We start from the raw sequence: 20,882 nt of genomic DNA, 5'->3' as shown, positions 1-20,882 counted from the left end.
TTCCCAAGTCGCTTTTTTGTGAGTGGGACGCAACACGGCTGGATGGCTTCACGCCCTATTGTCGATCCGGGGTGGCAGGCTGAACCGCTGGTGAATTCTTCTTCGTGATGGGAAATGAGAGTGACATGTGCCCGACCAAACACCTCCAGCGAGTCTCTCATTGGTTCCCCCTCTTGCAGTTCATCCTGCGGACAAATTGCAGACGGTACGAAAGAGGCATGGAAAGGCGCCGAGTCTCCAAGTGGGGAGATTGTTAGTAAGGGGGCCTGAATGGAGAACACGAGCACCAGGAGATGAAAACTGAGGTGAGTTTCAGAAAGCTTTCCCGATCCCACGGTGTAGCATCCGCTGGGTTTCTAATGAGTGCTTTCGCTGTCGGAAGATTGCGTTGAACCTGGAGAGTTGGGACCCATGGAATGGGGAGCACGCAGGATTCCTTTCAAGGGTCTGCATTTGCTTTCCCAACCTCACCAATCGTCTCAGCCCCAAGAGTGTCCAGCCTTATGTCTTCTGCCGCTGGGGCTGTAGATGTGGTCAATCCTGGTTGCATGCCAGTCCCTGAACGCATTTTGGAAGAATTTCTCTCTGTTTTGCCCTGCTTGTTTCTTCTTTATGTTGGAAATGTATCCTCAGAATGGGTCTGAGCTGATTTTCCCTGCTGGTTTTAGGCCGCTTGACACACACTTGATGCACTTACACAGAGATATCAAGACTTAGCTTTTAAGATGCTTACTAGTCGGATAGATACTTGTGCGATGAACAGGGTCTGGTGAGTCCAGTTGATTGAGCAAGGAGTAGGTCGTGTCCATTCCATATTCGGTTTTCGGAAGGGTATCTGTGCTCATTTCAAACTCGAGTTTTATGCGTCACCCCACCTCACCTTTCCCCTGAAGCAGGCATAAGTGTGTTTTCTAAAAGCGTGACTCTGTTCTGTTTGGGGATTCAGTGCATGGGGAGCGATTTTTACATTCCCTCGATAAGTGATATCATAAGTTTCTTTTTTTGTGGGACTTATTTCACTGAGGATGATCGTACCTAAATCCACTCAGGATGCTGTTACCAGCCTCATGACGTGGATTTCAAGGCTGAGTGACACTCCATTGGACCTACGTAGCACCACTTGTCCACTTGTCCACTTGTCTTTGTCCACTTGTCCACTCGTATTTGTCCACTTGGCTCTTTCCTGGGATATGAAACGTGTACCGGAGTGGAGGTTCTTGTCAAGACAGCAGCCCTCACCTTTGGGGTCCCTGTGTCTGGTTGATTTTTTCATTTTCCCAAGGTCAACGCCCATGTGTGGAAGTGCCCTATGCTCTGTGGTTCTGTGTTTTACATGGTTTGGGAAAGAGGATACACTTGTGAAGATTGGCTGTTGGCCATTGACATCCCGCCCATCAGCTTAACAAGGCTCCCTTGACTCCGTGGGCTGTCCTGCCTTTCTGGTTTTTAGACATTTTTCGCCTGGCCCTTTTGCCCCGGGGGGGGGCGAGAGATTTCTTTGTAGTGCTGATTTGCTCTCCCAGGTTGCTTGGTTGGCCAAAAAGGGCGTATGCGTTTTTTCCTGAATATATTCAGGAAAAAACGCATACGCCCTTTTTGGCCAACCGCATCATTGTCCACGTTTTGGCGCTTTTCATGTGCTATCGGGGCCATTCCGATGTAGCCGTTGACATCCGTTTCCTGCAGTTCTGCCTTGCGTTCAGCGCCTCTTCGTAGCCTGACCTCAATATATTTTGGGGCGATAGTTATCGTTTAGAACTCTGCAGGTTTGGGAAGTGCAGTGCCCCTGAGCTCCATTTCCCAAGTCGCTTTTTTGTGAGTGGGACGCAACACGGCTGGATGGCTTCACGCCCTATTGTCGATCCGGGGTGGCAGGCTGAACCGCTGGTGAATTCTTCTTCGTGATGGGAAATGAGAGTGACATGTGCCCGACCAAACACCTCCAGCGAGTCTCTCATTGGTTCCCCCTCTTGCAGTTCATCCTGCGGACAAATTGCAGACGGTACGAAAGAGGCATGGAAAGGCGCCGAGTCTCCAAGTGGGGAGATTGTTAGTAAGGGGGCCTGAATGGAGAACACGAGCACCAGGAGATGAAAACTGAGGTGAGTTTCAGAAAGCTTTCCCGATCCCACGGTGTAGCATCCGCTGGGTTTCTAATGAGTGCTTTCGCTGTCGGAAGATTGCGTTGAACCTGGAGAGTTGGGACCCATGGAATGGGGAGCACGCAGGATTCCTTTCAAGGGTCTGCATTTGCTTTCCCAACCTCACCAATCGTCTCAGCCCCAAGAGTGTCCAGCCTTATGTCTTCTGCCGCTGGGGCTGTAGATGTGGTCAATCCTGGTTGCATGCCAGTCCCTGAACGCATTTTGGAAGAATTTCTCTCTGTTTTGCCCTGCTTGTTTCTTCTTTATGTTGGAAATGTATCCTCAGAATGGGTCTGAGCTGATTTTCCCTGCTGGTTTTAGGCCGCTTTACACACACTTGATGCACTTACACAGAGATATCAAGACTTAGCTTTTAAGATGCTTACTAGTCGGATAGATACTTGTGCGATGAACAGGGTCTGGTGAGTCCAGTTGATTGAGCAAGGAGTAGGTCGTGTCCATTCCATATTCGGTTTTCGGAAGGGTATCTGTGCTCATTTCAAACTCGAGTTTTATGCGTCACCCCACCTCACCTTTCCCCTGAAGCAGGCATAAGTGTGTTTTCTAAAAGCGTGACTCTGTTCTGTTTGGGGATTCAGTGCATGGGGAGCGATTTTTACATTCCCTCGATAAGTGATATCATAAGTTTCTTTTTTTGTGGGACTTATTTCACTGAGGATGATCGTACCTAAATCCACTCAGGATGCTGTTACCAGCCTCATGACGTGGATTTCAAGGCTGAGTGACACTCCATTGGACCTACGTAGCACCACTTGTCCACTTGTCCACTTGTCTTTGTCCACTTGTCCACTCGTCTTTGTCCACTTGGCTCTTTCCTGGGATATGAAACGTGTACCGGAGTGGAGGTTCTTGTCAAGACAGCAGCCCTCAACTTTGGGGTCCCTGTGTCTGGTTGATTTTTTCATTTTCCCAAGGTCAACGCCCATGTGTGGAAGTGCCCTATGCTCTGTGGTTCTGTGTTTTACATGGTTTGGGAAAGAGGATACACTTGTGAAGATTGGCTGTTGGCCATTGACATCCCGCCCATCAGCTTAACAAGGCTCCCTTGACTCCGTGGGCTGTCCTGCCTTTCTGGTTTTTAGACTTTTTTCGCCTGGCCCTTTTGCCCCGGGCGGGGGGCGAGAGATTTCTTTGTAGTGCTGATTTGCTCTCCCAGGTTGCTTGGTTGGCCAAAAAGGGCGTATGCGTTTTTTCCTGAATATATTCAGGAAAAAACGCATACGCCCTTTTTGGCCAACCGCATCATTGTCCACGTTCTGGCGCTTTTCATGTGCTATCGGGGCCATTCCGATGTACCCGTTGACATCCGTTTCCTGCAGTTCTGCCTTGCGTTCAGCGCCTCTTCGTAGCCTGACCTCAATATATTTTGGGGCGATAGTTATCGTTTAGAACTCTGCAGGTTTGGGAAGTGCAGTGCCCCTGAGCTCCATTTCCCAAGTCGCTTTTTTGTGAGTGGGACGCAACACGGCTGGATGGCTTCACGCCCTATTGTCGATCCGGGGTGGCAGGCTGAACCGCTGGTGAATTCTTCTTCGTGATGGGAAATGAGAGTGACATGTGCCCGACCAAACACCTCCAGCGAGTCTCTCATTGGTTCCCCCTCTTGCAGTTCATCCTGCGGACAAATTGCAGACGGTACGAAAGAGGCATGGAAAGGCGCCGAGGCTCCAAGTGGGGAGATTGTTAGTAAGGGGGCCTGAATGGAGAACACGAGCACCAGGAGATGAAAACTGAGGTGAGTTTCAGAAAGCTTTCCCGATCCCACGGTGTAGCAACCGCTGGGTTTCCAATGAGTGCTTTCGCTGTCGGAAGATTGCGTTGAACCTGGAGAGTTGGGACCCATGGAATGGGGAGCACGCAGGATTCCTTTCAACGGTCTGCATTTGCTTTCCCAACCTCACCAATCGTCTCAGCCCCAAGAGTGTCCAGCCTTATGTCTTCTGCCGCTGGGGCTGTAGATGTGGTCAATCCTGGTTGCATGCCAGTCCCTGAACGCATTTTGGAAGAATTTCTCTCTGTTTTGCCCTGCTTGTTTCTTCTTTATGTTGGAAATGTATCCTCAGAATGGGTCTGAGCTGATTTTCCCTGCTGGTTTTAGGCCGCTTTACACACACTTGATGCACTTACACAGAGATATCAAGACTTAGCTTTGAAGATGCTTACTAGTCGGATAGATACTTGTGCGATGAACAGGGTCTGGTGAGTCCAGTTGATTGAGCAAGGAGTAGGTCGTGTCCATTCCATATTCGGTTTTCGGAAGGGTATCTGTGCTCATTTCAAACTCGAGTTTTATGCGTCACCCCACCTCACCTTTCCCCTGAAGCAGGCATAAGTGTGTTTTCTAAAAGCGTGACTCTGTTCTGTTTGGGGATTCAGTGCATGGGGAGCGATTTTTACATTCCCTCGATAAGTGATATCATAAGTTTCTTTTTTTGTGGGACTTATTTCACTGAGGATGATCGTACCTAAATCCACTCAGGATGCTGCTACCAGCCTCATGACGTGGATTTCATGGCTGAGTGACACTCCATTGGACCTACGTAGCACCACTTGTCCACTTGTCCACTTGTCTTTGTCCACTTGTCCACTCGTCTTTGTCCACTTGGCTCTTTCCTGGGATATGAAACGTGTACCAGAGTGGAGGTTCTTGTCAAGACAGCAGCCCTCAACTTTGGGGTCCCTGTGTCTGGTTGATTTTTTCATTTTCCCAAGGTCAACGCCCATGTGTGGAAGTGCCCTATGCTCTGTGGTTCTGTGTTTTACATGGTTTGGGAAAGAGGATACACTTGTGAAGATTGGCTGTTGGCCATTGACATCCCGCCCATCAGCTTAACAAGGCTCCCTTGACTCCGTGGGCTGTCCTGCCTTTCTGGTTTTTAGACTTTTTTCGCCTGGCCCTTTTGCCCCGGGGGGGGGCGAGAGATTTCTTTGTAGTGCTGATTTGCTCTCCCAGGTTGCTTGGTTGGCCAAAAAGGGCGTATGCGTTTTTTCCTGAATATATTCAGGAAGAAACGCATACGCCCTTTTTGGCCAACCGCATCATTGTCCACGTTCTGGCGCTTTTCATGTGCTATCGGGGCCATTCCGATGTACCCGTTGACATCCGTTTCCTGCAGTTCTGCCTTGCGTTCAGCGCCTCTTCGTAGCCTGACCTCAATATATTTTGGGGCGATAGTTATCGTTTAGAACTCTGCAGGTTTGGGAAGTGCAGTGCCCCTGAGCTCCATTTCCCAAGTCGCTTTTTTGTGAGTGGGACGCAACACGGCTGGATGGCTTCACGCCCTATTGTCGATCCGGGGTGGCAGGCTGAACCGCTGGTGAATTCTTCTTCGTGATGGGAAATGAGAGTGACATGTGCCCGACCAAACACCTCCAGCGAGTCTCTCATTGGTTCCCCCTCTTGCAGTTCATCCTGCGGACAAATTGCAGACGGTACGAAAGAGGCATGGAAAGGCGCCGAGTCTCCAAGTGGGGAGATTGTTAGTAAGGGGGCCTGAATGGAGAACACGAGCACCAGGAGATGAAAACTGAGGTGAGTTTCAGAAAGCTTTCCCGATCCCACGGTGTAGCAACCGCTGGGTTTCCAATGAGTGCTTTCGCTGTCGGAAGATTGCGTTGAACCTGGAGAGTTGGGACCCATGGAATGGGGAGCACGCAGGATTCCTTTCAAGGGTCTGCATTTGCTTTCCCAACCTCACCAATCGTCTCAGCCCCAAGAGTGTCCAGCCTTATGTCTTCTGCCGCTGGGGCTGTAGATGTGGTCAATCCTGGTTGCATGCCAGTCCCTGAACGCATTTTGGAAGAATTTCTCTCTGTTTTGCCCTGCTTGTTTCTTCTTTATGTTGGAAATGTATCCTCAGAATGGGTCTGAGCTGATTTTCCCTGCTGGTTTTAGGCCGCTTTACACACACTTGATGCACTTACACAGAGATATCAAGACTTAGCTTTTAAGATGCTTACTAGTCGGATAGATACTTGTGCGATGAACAGGGTCTGGTGAGTCCAGTTGATTGAGCAAGGAGTAGGTCGTGTCCATTCCATATTCGGTTTTCGGAAGGGTATCTGTGCTCATTTCAAACTCGAGTTTTATGCGTCACCCCACCTCACCTTTCCCCTGAAGCAGGCATAAGTGTGTTTTCTAAAAGCGTGACTCTGTTCTGTTTGGGGATTCAGTGCATGGGGAGCGATTTTTACATTCCCTCGATAAGTGATATCATAAGTTTCTTTTTTTGTGGGACTTATTTCACTGAGGATGATCGTACCTAAATCCACTCAGGATGCTGCTACCAGCCTCATGACGTGGATTTCAAGGCTGAGTGACACTCCATTGGACCTACGTAGCACCACTTGTCCACTTGTCCACTTGTCTTTGTCCACTTGTCCACTCGTCTTTGTCCACTTGGCTCTTTCCTGGGATATGAAACGTGTACCGGAGTGGAGGTTCTTGTCAAGACAGCAGCCCTCAACTTTGGGGTCCCTGTGTCTGGTTGATTTTTTCATTTTCCCAAGGTCAACGCCCATGTGTGGAAGTGCCCTATGCTCTGTGGTTCTGTGTTTTACATGGTTTGGGAAAGAGGATACACTTGTGAAGATTGGCTGTTGGCCATTGACATCCCGCCCATCAGCTTAACAAGGCTCCCTTGACTCCGTGGGCTGTCCTGCCTTTCTGGTTTTTAGACATTTTTCGCCTGGCCCTTTTGCCCCGGGGGGGGGCGAGAGATTTCTTTGTAGTGCTGATTTGCTCTCCCAGGTTGCTTGGTTGGCCAAAAAGGGCGTATGCGTTTTTTCCTGAATATATTCAGGAAAAAACGCATACGCCCTTTTTGGCCAACCGCATCATTGTCCACGTTCTGGCGCTTTTCATGTGCTATCGGGGCCATTCCGATGTACCCGTTGACATCCGTTTCCTGCAGTTCTGCCTTGCGTTCAGCGCCTCTTCGTAGCCTGACCTCAATATATTTTGGGGCGATAGTTATCGTTTAGAACTCTGCAGGATTGGGAAGTGCAGTGCCCCTGAGCTCCATTTCCCAAGTCGCTTTTTTGTGAGTGGGACGCAACACGGCTGGATGGCTTCACGCCCTATTGTCGATCCGGGGTGGCAGGCTGAACCGCTGGTGAATTCTTCTTCGTGATGGGAAATGAGAGTGACATGTGCCCGACCAAACACCTCCAGCGAGTCTCTCATTGGTTCCCCCTCTTGCAGTTCATCCTGCGGACAAATTGCAGACGGTACGAAAGAGGCATGGAAAGGCGCCGAGGCTCCAAGTGGGGAGATTGTTAGTAAGGGGGCCTGAATGGAGAACACGAGCACCAGGAGATGAAAACTGAGGTGAGTTTCAGAAAGCTTTCCCGATCCCACGGTGTAGCAACTGCTGGGTTTCCAATGAGTGCTTTCGCTGTCGGAAGATTGCGTTGAACCTGGAGAGTTGGGACCCATGGAATGGGGAGCACGCAGGATTCCTTTCAAGGGTCTGCATTTGCTTTCCCAACCTCACCAATCGTCTCAGCCCCAAGAGTGTCCAGCCTTATGTCTTCTGCCGCTGGGGCTGTAGATGTGGTCAATCCTGGTTGCATGCCAGTCCCTGAACGCATTTTGGAAGAATTTCTCTCTGTTTTGCCCTGCTTGTTTCTTCTTTATGTTGGAAATGTATCCTCAGAATGGGTCTGAGCTGATTTTCCCTGCTGGTTTTAGGCCGCTTTACACACACTTGATGCACTTACACAGAGATATCAAGACTTAGCTTTGAAGATGCTTACTAGTCGGATAGATACTTGTGCGATGAACAGGGTCTGGTGAGTCCAGTTGATTGAGCAAGGAGTAGGTCGTGTCCATTCCATATTCGGTTTTCGGAAGGGTATCTGTGCTCATTTCAAACTCGAGTTTTATGCGTCACCCCACCTCACCTTTCCCCTGAAGCAGGCATAAGTGTGTTTTCTAAAAGCGTGACTCTGTTCTGTTTGGGGATTCAGTGCATGGGGAGCGATTTTTACATTCCCTCGATAAGTGATATCATAAGTTTCTTTTTTTGTGGGACTTATTTCACTGAGGATGATCGTACCTAAATCCACTCAGGATGCTCTTACCAGCCTCATGACGTGGATTTCAAGGCTGAGTGACACTCCATTGGACCTACGTAGCACCACTTGTCCACTTGTCCACTTGTCTTTGTCCACTTGTCCACTCGTCTTTGTCCACTTGGCTCTTTCCTGGGATATGAAACGTGTACCGGAGTGGAGGTTCTTGTCAAGACAGCAGCCCTCAACTTTGGGGTCCCTGTGTCTGGTTGATTTTTTCATTTTCCCAAGGTCAACGCCCATGTGTGGAAGTGCCCTATGCTCTGTGGTTCTGTGTTTTACATGGTTTGGGAAAGAGGATACACTTGTGAAGATTGGCTGTTGGCCATTGACATCCCGCCCATCAGCTTAACAAGGCTCCCTTGACTCCGTGGGCTGTCCTGCCTTTCTGGTTTTTAGACTTTTTTCGCCTGGCCCTTTTGCCCCGGGGGGGGGCGAGAGATTTCTTTGTAGTGCTGATTTGCTCTCCCAGGTTGCTTGGTTGGCCAAAAAGGGCGTATGCGTTTTTTCCTGAATATATTCAGGAAGAAACGCATACGCCCTTTTTGGCCAACCGCATCATTGTCCACGTTCTGGCGCTTTTCATGTGCTATCGGGGCCATTCCGATGTACCCGTTGACATCCGTTTCCTGCAGTTCTGCCTTGCGTTCAGCGCCTCTTCGTAGCCTGACCTCAATATATTTTGGGGCGATAGTTATCGTTTAGAACTCTGCAGGTTTGGGAAGTGCAGTGCCCCTGAGCTCCATTTCCCAAGTCGCTTTTTTGTGAGTGGGACGCAACACGGCTGGATGGCTTCACGCCCTATTGTCGATCCGGGGTGGCAGGCTGAACCGCTGGTGAATTCTTCTTCGTGATGGGAAATGAGAGTGACATGTGCCCGACCAAACACCTCCAGCGAGTCTCTCATTGGTTCCCCCTCTTGCAGTTCATCCTGCGGACAAATTGCAGACGGTACGAAAGAGGCATGGAAAGGCGCCGAGTCTCCAAGTGGGGAGATTGTTAGTAAGGGGGCCTGAATGGAGAACACGAGCACCAGGAGATGAAAACTGAGGTGAGTTTCAGAAAGCTTTCCCGATCCCACGGTGTAGCAACCGCTGGGTTTCCAATGAGTGCTTTCGCTGTCGGAAGATTGCGTTGAACCTGGAGAGTTGGGACCCATGGAATGGGGAGCACGCAGGATTCCTTTCAAGGGTCTGCATTTGCTTTCCCAACCTCACCAATCGTCTCAGCCCCAAGAGTGTCCAGCCTTATGTCTTCTGCCGCTGGGGCTGTAGATGTGGTCAATCCTGGTTGCATGCCAGTCCCTGAACGCATTTTGGAAGAATTTCTCTCTGTTTTGCCCTGCTTGTTTCTTCTTTATGTTGGAAATGTATCCTCAGAATGGGTCTGAGCTGATTTTCCCTGCTGGTTTTAGGCCGCTTTACACACACTTGATGCACTTACACAGAGATATCAAGACTTAGCTTTTAAGATGCTTACTAGTCGGATAGATACTTGTGCGATGAACAGGGTCTGGTGAGTCCAGTTGATTGAGCAAGGAGTAGGTCGTGTCCATTCCATATTCGGTTTTCGGAAGGGTATCTGTGCTCATTTCAAACTCGAGTTTTATGCGTCACCCCACCTCACCTTTCCCCTGAAGCAGGCATAAGTGTGTTTTCTAAAAGCGTGACTCTGTTCTGTTTGGGGATTCAGTGCATGGGGAGCGATTTTTACATTCCCTCGATAAGTGATATCATAAGTTTCTTTTTTTGTGGGACTTATTTCACTGAGGATGATCGTACCTAAATCCACTCAGGATGCTGCTACCAGCCTCATGACGTGGATTTCAAGGCTGAGTGACACTCCATTGGACCTACGTAGCACCACTTGTCCACTTGTCCACTTGTCTTTGTCCACTTGTCCACTCGTCTTTGTCCACTTGGCTCTTTCCTGGGATATGAAACGTGTACCGGAGTGGAGGTTCTTGTCAAGACAGCAGCCCTCAACTTTGGGGTCCCTGTGTCTGGTTGATTTTTTCATTTTCCCAAGGTCAACGCCCATGTGTGGAAGTGCCCTATGCTCTGTGGTTCTGTGTTTTACATGGTTTGGGAAAGAGGATACACTTGTGAAGATTGGCTGTTGGCCATTGACATCCCGCCCATCAGCTTAACAAGGCTCCCTTGACTCCGTGGGCTGTCCTGCCTTTCTGGTTTTTAGACATTTTTCGCCTGGCCCTTTTGCCCCGGGGGGGGGCGAGAGATTTCTTTGTAGTGCTGATTTGCTCTCCCAGGTTGCTTGGTTGGCCAAAAAGGGCGTATGCGTTTTTTCCTGAATATATTCAGGAAAAAACGCATACGCCCTTTTTGGCCAACCGCATCATTGTCCACGTTCTGGCGCTTTTCATGTGCTATCGGGGCCATTCCGATGTACCCGTTGACATCCGTTTCCTGCAGTTCTGCCTTGCGTTCAGCGCCTCTTCGTAGCCTGACCTCAATATATTTTGGGGCGATAGTTATCGTTTAGAACTCTGCAGGATTGGGAAGTGCAGTGCCCCTGAGCTCCATTTCCCAAGTCGCTTTTTTGTGAGTGGGACGCAACACGGCTGGATGGCTTCACGCCCTATTGTCGATCCGGGGTGGCAGGCTGAACCGCTGGTGAATTCTTCTTCGTGATGGGAAATGAGAGTGACATGTGCCCGACCAAACACCTCCAGCGAGTCTCTCATTGGTTCCCCCTCTTGCAGTTCATCCTGCGGACAAATTGCAGACGGTACGAAAGAGGCATGGAAAGGCGCCGAGGCTCCAAGTGGGGAGATTGTTAGTAAGGGGGCCTGAATGGAGAACACGAGCACCAGGAGATGAAAACTGAGGTGAGTTTCAGAAAGCTTTCCCGATCCCACGGTGTAGCAACTGCTGGGTTTCCAATGAGTGCTTTCGCTGTCGGAAGATTGCGTTGAACCTGGAGAGTTGGGACCCATGGAATGGGGAGCACGCAGGATTCCTTTCAAGGGTCTGCATTTGCTTTCCCAACCTCACCAATCGTCTCAGCCCCAAGAGTGTCCAGCCTTATGTCTTCTGCCGCTGGGGCTGTAGATGTGGTCAATCCTGGTTGCATGCCAGTCCCTGAACGCATTTTGGAAGAATTTCTCTCTGTTTTGCCCTGCTTGTTTCTTCTTTATGTTGGAAATGTATCCTCAGAATGGGTCTGAGCTGATTTTCCCTGCTGGTTTTAGGCCGCTTTACACACACTTGATGCACTTACACAGAGATATCAAGACTTAGCTTTGAAGATGCTTACTAGTCGGATAGATACTTGTGCGATGAACAGGGTCTGGTGAGTCCAGTTGATTGAGCAAGGAGTAGGTCGTGTCCATTCCATATTCGGTTTTCGGAAGGGTATCTGTGCTCATTTCAAACTCGAGTTTTATGCGTCACCCCACCTCACCTTTCCCCTGAAGCAGGCATAAGTGTGTTTTCTAAAAGCGTGACTCTGTTCTGTTTGGGGATTCAGTGCATGGGGAGCGATTTTTACATTCCCTCGATAAGTGATATCATAAGTTTCTTTTTTTGTGGGACTTATTTCACTGAGGATGATCGTACCTAAATCCACTCAGGATGCTCTTACCAGCCTCATGACGTGGATTTCAAGGCTGAGTGACACTCCATTGGACCTACGTAGCACCACTTGTCCACTTGTCCACTTGTCTTTGTCCACTTGTCCACTCGTCTTTGTCCACTTGGCTCTTTCCTGGGATATGAAACGTGTACCGGAGTGGAGGTTCTTGTCAAGACAGCAGCCCTCAACTTTGGGGTCCCTGTGTCTGGTTGATTTTTTCATTTTCCCAAGGTCAACGCCCATGTGTGGAAGTGCCCTATGCTCTGTGGTTCTGTGTTTTACATGGTTTGGGAAAGAGGATACACTTGTGAAGATTGGCTGTTGGCCATTGACATCCCGCCCATCAGCTTAACAAGGCTCCCTTGACTCCGTGGGCTGTCCTGCCTTTCTGGTTTTTAGACATTTTTCGCCTGGCCCTTTTGCCCCGGGGGGGGGCGAGAGATTTCTTTGTAGTGCTGATTTGCTCTCCCAGGTTGCTTGGTTGGCCACGTTCTGGCGCTTTTCATGTGCTATCGGGGCCATTCCGATGTACCCGTTGACATCCGTTTCCTGCAGTTCTGCCTTGCGTTCAGCGCCTCTTCGTAGCCTGACCTCAATATATTTTGGGGCGATAGTTATCGTTTAGAACTCTGCAGGTTTGGGAAGTGCAGTGCCCCTGAGCTCCATTTCCCAAGTCGCTTTTTTGTGAGTGGGACGCAACACGGCTGGATGGCTTCACGCCCTATTGTCGATCCGGGGTGGCAGGCTGAACCGCTGGTGAATTCTTCTTCGTGATGGGAAATGAGAGTGACATGTGCCCGACCAAACACCTCCAGCGAGTCTCTCATTGGTTCCCCCTCTTGCAGTTCATCCTGCGGACAAATTGCAGACGGTACGAAAGAGGCATGGAAAGGCGCCGAGTCTCCAAGTGGGGAGATTGTTAGTAAGGGGGCCTGAATGGAGAACACGAGCACCAGGAGATGAAAACTGAGGTGAGTTTCAGAAAGCTTTCCCGATCCCACGGTGTAGCATCCGCTGGGTTTCTAATGAGTGCTTTCGCTGTCGGAAGATTGCGTTGAACCTGGAGAGTTGGGACCCATGGAATGGGGAGCACGCAGGATTCCTTTCAAGGGTCTGCATTTGCTTTCCCAACCTCACCAATCGTCTCAGCCCCAAGAGTGTCCAGCCTTATGTCTTCTGCCGCTGGGGCTGTAGATGTGGTCAATCCTGGTTGCATGCCAGTCCCTGAACGCATTTTGGAAGAATTTCTCTCTGTTTTGCCCTGCTTGTTTCTTCTTTATGTTGGAAATGTATCCTCAGAATGGGTCTGAGCTGATTTTCCCTGCTGGTTTTAGGCCGCTTGACACACACTTGATGCACTTACACAGAGATATCAAGACTTAGCTTTTAAGATGCTTACTAGTCGGATAGATACTTGTGCGATGAACAGGGTCTGGTGAGTCCAGTTGATTGAGCAAGGAGTAGGTCGTGTCCATTCCATATTCGGTTTTCGGAAGGGTATCTGTGCTCATTTCAAACTCGAGTTTTATGCGTCACCCCACCTCACCTTTCCCCTGAAGCAGGCATAAGTGTGTTTTCTAAAAGCGTGACTCTGTTCTGTTTGGGGATTCAGTGCATGGGGAGCGATTTTTACATTCCCTCGATAAGTGATATCATAAGTTTCTTTTTTTGTGGGACTTATTTCACTGAGGATGATCGTACCTAAATCCACTCAGGATGCTGTTACCAGCCTCATGACGTGGATTTCAAGGCTGAGTGACACTCCATTGGACCTACGTAGCACCACTTGTCCACTTGTCCACTTGTCTTTGTCCACTTGTCCACTCGTCTTTGTCCACTTGGCTCTTTCCTGGGATATGAAACGTGTACCGGAGTGGAGGTTCTTGTCAAGACAGCAGCCCTCAACTTTGGGGTCCCTGTGTCTGGTTGATTTTTTCATTTTCCCAAGGTCAACGCCCATGTGTGGAAGTGCCCTATGCTCTGTGGTTCTGTGTTTTACATGGTTTGGGAAAGAGGATACACTTGTGAAGATTGGCTGTTGGCCATTGACATCCCGCCCATCAGCTTAACAAGGCTCCCTTGACTCCGTGGGCTGTCCTGCCTTTCTGGTTTTTAGACTTTTTTCGCCTGGCCCTTTTGCCCCGGGGGGGGGCGAGAGATTTCTTTGTAGTGCTGATTTGCTCTCCCAGGTTGCTTGGTTGGCCAAAAAGGGCGTATGCGTTTTTTCCTGAATATATTCAGGAAAAAACGCATACGCCCTTTTTGGCCAACCGCATCATTGTCCACGTTCTGGCGCTTTTCATGTGCTATCGGGGCCATTCCGATGTACCCGTTGACATCCGTTTCCTGCAGTTCTGCCTTGCGTTCAGCGCCTCTTCGTAGCCTGACCTCAATATATTTTGGGGCGATAGTTATCGTTTAGAACTCTGCAGGTTTGGGAAGTGCAGTGCCCCTGAGCTCCATTTCCCAAGTCGCTTTTTTGTGAGTGGGACGCAACACGGCTGGATGGCTTCACGCCCTATTGTCGATCCGGGGTGGCAGGCTGAACCGCTGGTGAATTCTTCTTCGTGATGGGAAATGAGAGTGACATGTGCCCGACCAAACACCTCCAGCGAGTCTCTCATTGGTTCCCCCTCTTGCAGTTCATCCTGCGGACAAATTGCAGACGGTACGAAAGAGGCATGGAAAGGCGCCGAGTCTCCAAGTGGGGAGATTGTTAGTAAGGGGGCCTGAATGGAGAACACGAGCACCAGGAGATGAAAACTGAGGTGAGTTTCAGAAAGCTTTCCCGATCCCACGGTGTAGCAACCGCTGGGTTTCCAATGAGTGCTTTCGCTGTCGGAAGATTGCGTTGAACCTGGAGAGTTGGGACCCATGGAATGGGGAGCACGCAGGATTCCTTTCAAGGGTCTGCATTTGCTTTCCCAACCTCACCAATCGTCTCAGCCCCAAGAGTGTCCAGCCTTATGTCTTCTGCCGCTGGGGCTGTAGATGTGGTCAATCCTGGTTGCATGCCAGTCCCTGAACGCATTTTGGAAGAATTTCTCTCTGTTTTGCCCTGCTTGTTTCTTCTTTATGTTGGAAATGTATCCTCAGAATGGGTCTGAGCTGATTTTCCCTGCTGGTTTTAGGCCGCTTTACACACACTTGATGCACTTACACAGAGATATCAAGACTTAGCTTTTAAGATGCTTACTAGTCGGATAGATACTTGTGCGATGAAGAGGGTCTGGTGAGTCCAGTTGATTGAGCAAGGAGTAGGTCGTGTCCATTCCATATTCGGTTTTCGGAAGGGTATCTGTGCTCATTTCAAACTCGAGTTTTATGCGTCACCCCACCTCACCTTTCCCCTGAAGCAGGCATAAGTGTGTTTTCTAAAAGCGTGACTCTGTCCTGTTTGGGGATTCAGTGCATGGGGAGCGATTTTTACATTCCCTCGATAAGTGATATCATAAGTTTCTTTTTTTGTGGGACTTATTTCACTGAGGATGATCGTACCTAAATCCACTCAGGATGCTGCTACCAGCCTCATGACGTGGATTTCATGGCTGAGTGACACTCCATTGGACCTACGTAGCACCACTTGTCCACTTGTCCACTTGTCCACTTGTCTTTGTCCACTTGTCCACTCGTCTTTGTCCACTTGGCTCTTTCCTGGGATATGAAACGTGTACCGGAGTGGAGGTTCTTGTCAAGACAGCAGCCCTCAACTTTGGGGTCCCTGTGTCTGGTTGATTTTTTCATTTTCCCAAGGTCAACGCCCATGTGTGGAAGTGCCCTATGCTCTGTGGTTCTGTGTTTTACATGGTTTGGGAAAGAGGATACACTTGTGAAGATTGGCTGTTGGCCATTGACATCCCGCCCATCAGCTTAACAAGGCTCCCTTGACTCCGTGGGCTGTCCTGCCTTTCTGGTTTTTAGACTTTTTTCGCCTGGCCCTTTTGCCCCGGGGGGGGGCGAGAGATTTCTTTGTAGTGCTGATTTGCTCTCCCAGGTTGCTTGGTTGGCCAAAAAGGGCGTATGCGTTTTTTCCTGAATATATTCAGGAAAAAACGCATACGCCCTTTTTGGCCAACCGCATCATTGTCCACGTTCTGGCGCTTTTCATGTGCTATCGGGGCCATTCCGATGTACCCGTTGACATCCGTTTCCTGCAGTTCTGCCTTGCGTTCAGCGCCTCTTCGTAGCCTGACCTCAATATATTTTGGGGCGATAGTTATCGTTTAGAACTCTGCAGGTTTGGGAAGTGCAGTGCCCCTGAGCTCCATTTCCCAAGTCGCTTTTTTGTGAGTGGGACGCAACACGGCTGGATGGCTTCACGCCCTATTGTCGATCCGGGGTGGCAGGCTGAACCGCTGGTGAATTCTTCTTCGTGATGGGAAATGAGAGTGACATGTGCCCGACCAAACACCTCCAGCGAGTCTCTCATTGGTTCCCCCTCTTGCAGTTCATCCTGCGGACAAATTGCAGACGGTACGAAAGAGGCATGGAAAGGCGCCGAGTCTCCAAGTGGGGAGATTGTTAGTAAGGGGGCCTGAATGGAGAACACGAGCACCAGGAGATGAAAACTGAGGTGAGTTTCAGAAAGCTTTCCCGATCCCACGGTGTAGCATCCGCTGGGTTTCCAATGAGTGCTTTCGCTGTCGGAAGATTGCGTTGAACCTGGAGAGTTGGGACCCATGGAATGGGGAGCACGCAGGATTCCTTTCAAGGGTCTGCATTTGCTTTCCCAACCTCACCAATCGTCTCAGCCCCAAGAGTGTCCAGCCTTATGTCTTCTGCCGCTGGGGCTGTAGATGTGGTCAATCCTGGTTGCATGCCAGTCCCTGAACGCATTTTGGAAGAATTTCTCTCTGTTTTGCCCTGCTTGTTTCTTCTTTATGTTGGAAATGTATCCTCAGAATGGGTCTGAGCTGATTTTCCCTGCTGGTTTTAGGCCGCTTTACACACACTTGATGCACTTACACAGAGATATCAAGACTTAGCTTTTAAGATGCTTACTAGTCGGATAGATACTTGTGCGATGAAGAGGGTCTGGTGAGTCCAGTTGATTGAGCAAGGAGTAGGTCGTGTCCATTCCATATTCGGTTTTCGGAAGGGTATCTGCGCTCATTTCAAACTCGAGTTTTATGCGTCACCCCACCTCACCTTTCCCCTGAAGCAGGCATAAGTGTGTTTTCTAAAAGCGTGACTCTGTTCTGTTTGGGGATTCAGTGCATGGGGAGCGATTTTTACATTCCCTCGATAAGTGATATCATAAGTTTCTTTTTTTGTGGGACTTATTTCACTGAGGATGATCGTACCTAAATCCACTCAGGATGCTGCTACCAGCCTCATGACGTGGATTTCAAGGCTGAGTGACACTCCATTGGACCTACGTAGCACCACTTGTCCACTTGTCCACTTGTCTTTGTCCACTTGTCCACTCGTCTTTGTCCACTTGGCTCTTTCCTGGGATATGAAACGTGTACCGGAGTGGAGGTTCTTGTCAAGACAGCAGCCCTCAACTTTGGGGTCCCTGTGTCTGGTTGATTTTTTCATTTTCCCAAGGTCAACGCCCATGTGTGGAAGTGCCCTATGCTCTGTGGTTCTGTGTTTTACATGGTTTGGGAAAGAGGATACACTTGTGAAGATTGGCTGTTGGCCATTGACATCCCGCCCATCAGCTTAACAAGGCTCCCTTGACTCCGTGGGCTGTCCTGCCTTTCTGGTTTTTAGACTTTTTTCGCCTGGCCCTTTTGCCCCGGGGGGGGGCGAGAGATTTCTTTGTAGTGCTGATTTGCTCTCCCAGGTTGCTTGGTTGGCCAAAAAGGGCGTATGCGTTTTTTCCTGAATATATTCAGGAAAAAACGCATACGCCCTTTTTGGCCAACCGCATCATTGTCCACGTTCTGGCGCTTTTCATGTGCTATCGGGGCCATTCCGATGTACCCGTTGACATCCGTTTCCTGCAGTTCTGCCTTGCGTTCAGCGCCTCTTCGTAGCCTGACCTCAATATATTTTGGGGCGATAGTTATCGTTTAGAACTCTGCAGGTTTGGGAAGTGCAGTGCCCCTGAGCTCCATTTCCCAAGTCGCTTTTTTGTGAGTGGGACGCAACACGGCTGGATGGCTTCACGCCCTATTGTCGATCCGGGGTGGCAGGCTGAACCGCTGGTGAATTCTTCTTCGTGATGGGAAATGAGAGTGACATGTGCCCGACCAAACACCTCCAGCGAGTCTCTCATTGGTTCCCCCTCTTGCAGTTCATCCTGCGGACAAATTGCAGACGGTACGAAAGAGGCATGGAAAGGCGCCGAGTCTCCAAGTGGGGAGATTGTTAGTAAGGGGGCCTGAATGGAGAACACGAGCACCAGGAGATGAAAACTGAGGTGAGTTTCAGAAAGCTTTCCCGATCCCACGGTGTAGCAACCGCTGGGTTTCCAATGAGTGCTTTCGCTGTCGGAAGATTGCGTTGAACCTGGAGAGTTGGGACCCATGGAATGGGGAGCACGCAGGATTCCTTTCAAGGGTCTGCATTTGCTTTCCCAACCTCACCAATCGTCTCAGCCCCAAGAGTGTCCAGCCTTATGTCTTCTGCCGCTGGGGCTGTAGATGTGGTCAATCCTGGTTGCATGCCAGTCCCTGAACGCATTTTGGAAGAATTTCTCTCTGTTTTGCCCTGCTTGTTTCTTCTTTATGTTGGAAATGTATCCTCAGAATGGGTCTGAGCTGATTTTCCCTGCTGGTTTTAGGCCGCTTTACACACACTTGATGCACTTACACAGAGATATCAAGACTTAGCTTTTAAGATGCTTACTAGTCGGATAGATACTTGTGCGATGAAGAGGGTCTGGTGAGTCCAGTTGATTGAGCAAGGAGTAGGTCGTGTCCATTCCATATTCGGTTTTCGGAAGGGTATGTGTGCTCATTTCAAACTCGAGTTTTATGCGTCACCCCACCTCACCTTTCCCCTGAAGCAGGCATAAGTGTGTTTTCTAAAAGCGTGACTCTGTTCTGTTTGGGGATTCAGTGCATGGGGAGCGATTTTTACATTCCCTCGATAAGTGATATCATAAGTTTCTTTTTTTGTGGGACTTATTTCACTGAGGATGATCGTACCTAAATCCACTCAGGATGCTGCTACCAGCCTCATGACGTGGATTTCATGGCTGAGTGACACTCCATTGGACCTACGTAGCACCACTTGTCCACTTGTCCACTTGTCCACTTGTCTTTGTCCACTTGTCCACTCGTCTTTGTCCACTTGGCTCTTTCCTGGGATATGAAACGTGTACCGGAGTGGAGGTTCTTGTCAAGACAGCAGCCCTCAACTTTGGGGTCCCTGTGTCTGGTTGATTTTTTCATTTTCCCAAGGTCAACGCCCATGTGTGGAAGTGCCCTATGCTCTGTGGTTCTGTGTTTTACATGGTTTGGGAAAGAGGATACACTTGTGAAGATTGGCTGTTGGCCATTGACATCCCGCCCATCAGCTTAACAAGGCTCCCTTGACTCCGTGGGCTGTCCTGCCTTTCTGGTTTTTAGACTTTTTTCGCCTGGCCCTTTTGCCCCGGGGGGGGGCGAGAGATTTCTTTGTAGTGCTGATTTGCTCTCCCAGGTTGCTTGGTTGGCCAAAAAGGGCGTATGCGTTTTTTCCTGAATATATTCAGGAAAAAACGCATACGCCCTTTTTGGCCAACCGCATCATTGTCCACGTTCTGGCGCTTTTCATGTGCTATCGGGGCCATTCCGATGTACCCGTTGACATCCGTTTCCTGCAGTTCTGCCTTGCGTTCAGCGCCTCTTCGTAGCCTGACCTCAATATATTTTGGGGCGATAGTTATCGTTTAGAACTCTGCAGGTTTGGGAAGTGCAGTGCCCCTGAGCTCCATTTCCCAAGTCGCTTTTTTGTGAGTGGGACGCAACACGGCTGGATGGCTTCACGCCCTATTGTCGATCCGGGGTGGCAGGCTGAACCGCTGGTGAATTCTTCTTCGTGATGGGAAATGAGAGTGACATGTGCCCGACCAAACACCTCCAGCGAGTCTCTCATTGGTTCCCCCTCTTGCAGTTCATCCTGCGGACAAATTGCAGACGGTACGAAAGAGGCATGGAAAGGCGCCGAGTCTCCAAGTGGGGAGATTGTTAGTAAGGGGGCCTGAATGGAGAACACGAGCACCAGGAGATGAAAACTGAGGTGAGTTTCAGAAAGCTTTCCCGATCCCACGGTGTAGCAACCGCTGGGTTTCCAATGAGTGCTTTCGCTGTCGGAAGATTGCGTTGAACCTGGAGAGTTGGGACCCATGGAATGGGGAGCACGCAGGATTCCTTTCAAGGGTCTGCATTTGCTTTCCCAACCTCACCAATCGTCTCAGCCCCAAGAGTGTCCAGCCTTATGTCTTCTGCCGCTGGGGCTGTAGATGTGGTCAATCCTGGTTGCATGCCAGTCCCTGAACGCATTTTGGAAGAATTTCTCTCTGTTTTGCCCTGCTTGTTTCTTCTTTATGTTGGAAATGTATCCTCAGAATGGGTCTGAGCTGATTTTCCCTGCTGGTTTTAGGCCGCTTTACACACACTTGATGCACTTACACAGAGATATCAAGACTTAGCTTTTAAGATGCTTACTAGTCGGATAGATACTTGTGCGATGAAGAGGGTCTGGTGAGTCCAGTTGATTGAGCAAGGAGTAGGTCGTGTCCATTCCATATTCGGTTTTCGGAAGGGTATCTGTGCTCATTTCAAACTCGAGTTTTATGCGTCACCCCACCTCACCTTTCCCCTGAAGCAGGCATAAGTGTGTTTTCTAAAAGCGTGACTCTGTCCTGTTTGGGGATTCAGTGCATGGGGAGCGATTTTTACATTCCCTCGATAAGTGATATCATAAGTTTCTTTTTTTGTGGGACTTATTTCACTGAGGATGATCGTACCTAAATCCACTCAGGATGCTGCTACCAGCCTCATGACGTGGATTTCATGGCTGAGTGACACTCCATTGGACCTACGTAGCACCACTTGTCCACTTGTCCACTTGTCCACTTGTCTTTGTCCACTTGTCCACTCGTCTTTGTCC

The sequence above is a fragment of the Kogia breviceps genome, chromosome 6, assembly GCF_026419965.1.
Source record: "Kogia breviceps isolate mKogBre1 chromosome 6, mKogBre1 haplotype 1, whole genome shotgun sequence".
Taxonomy (NCBI): Eukaryota; Metazoa; Chordata; class Mammalia; order Artiodactyla; family Physeteridae; genus Kogia; species Kogia breviceps.
Note: the sequence above shows the minus strand (reverse complement) of the source record.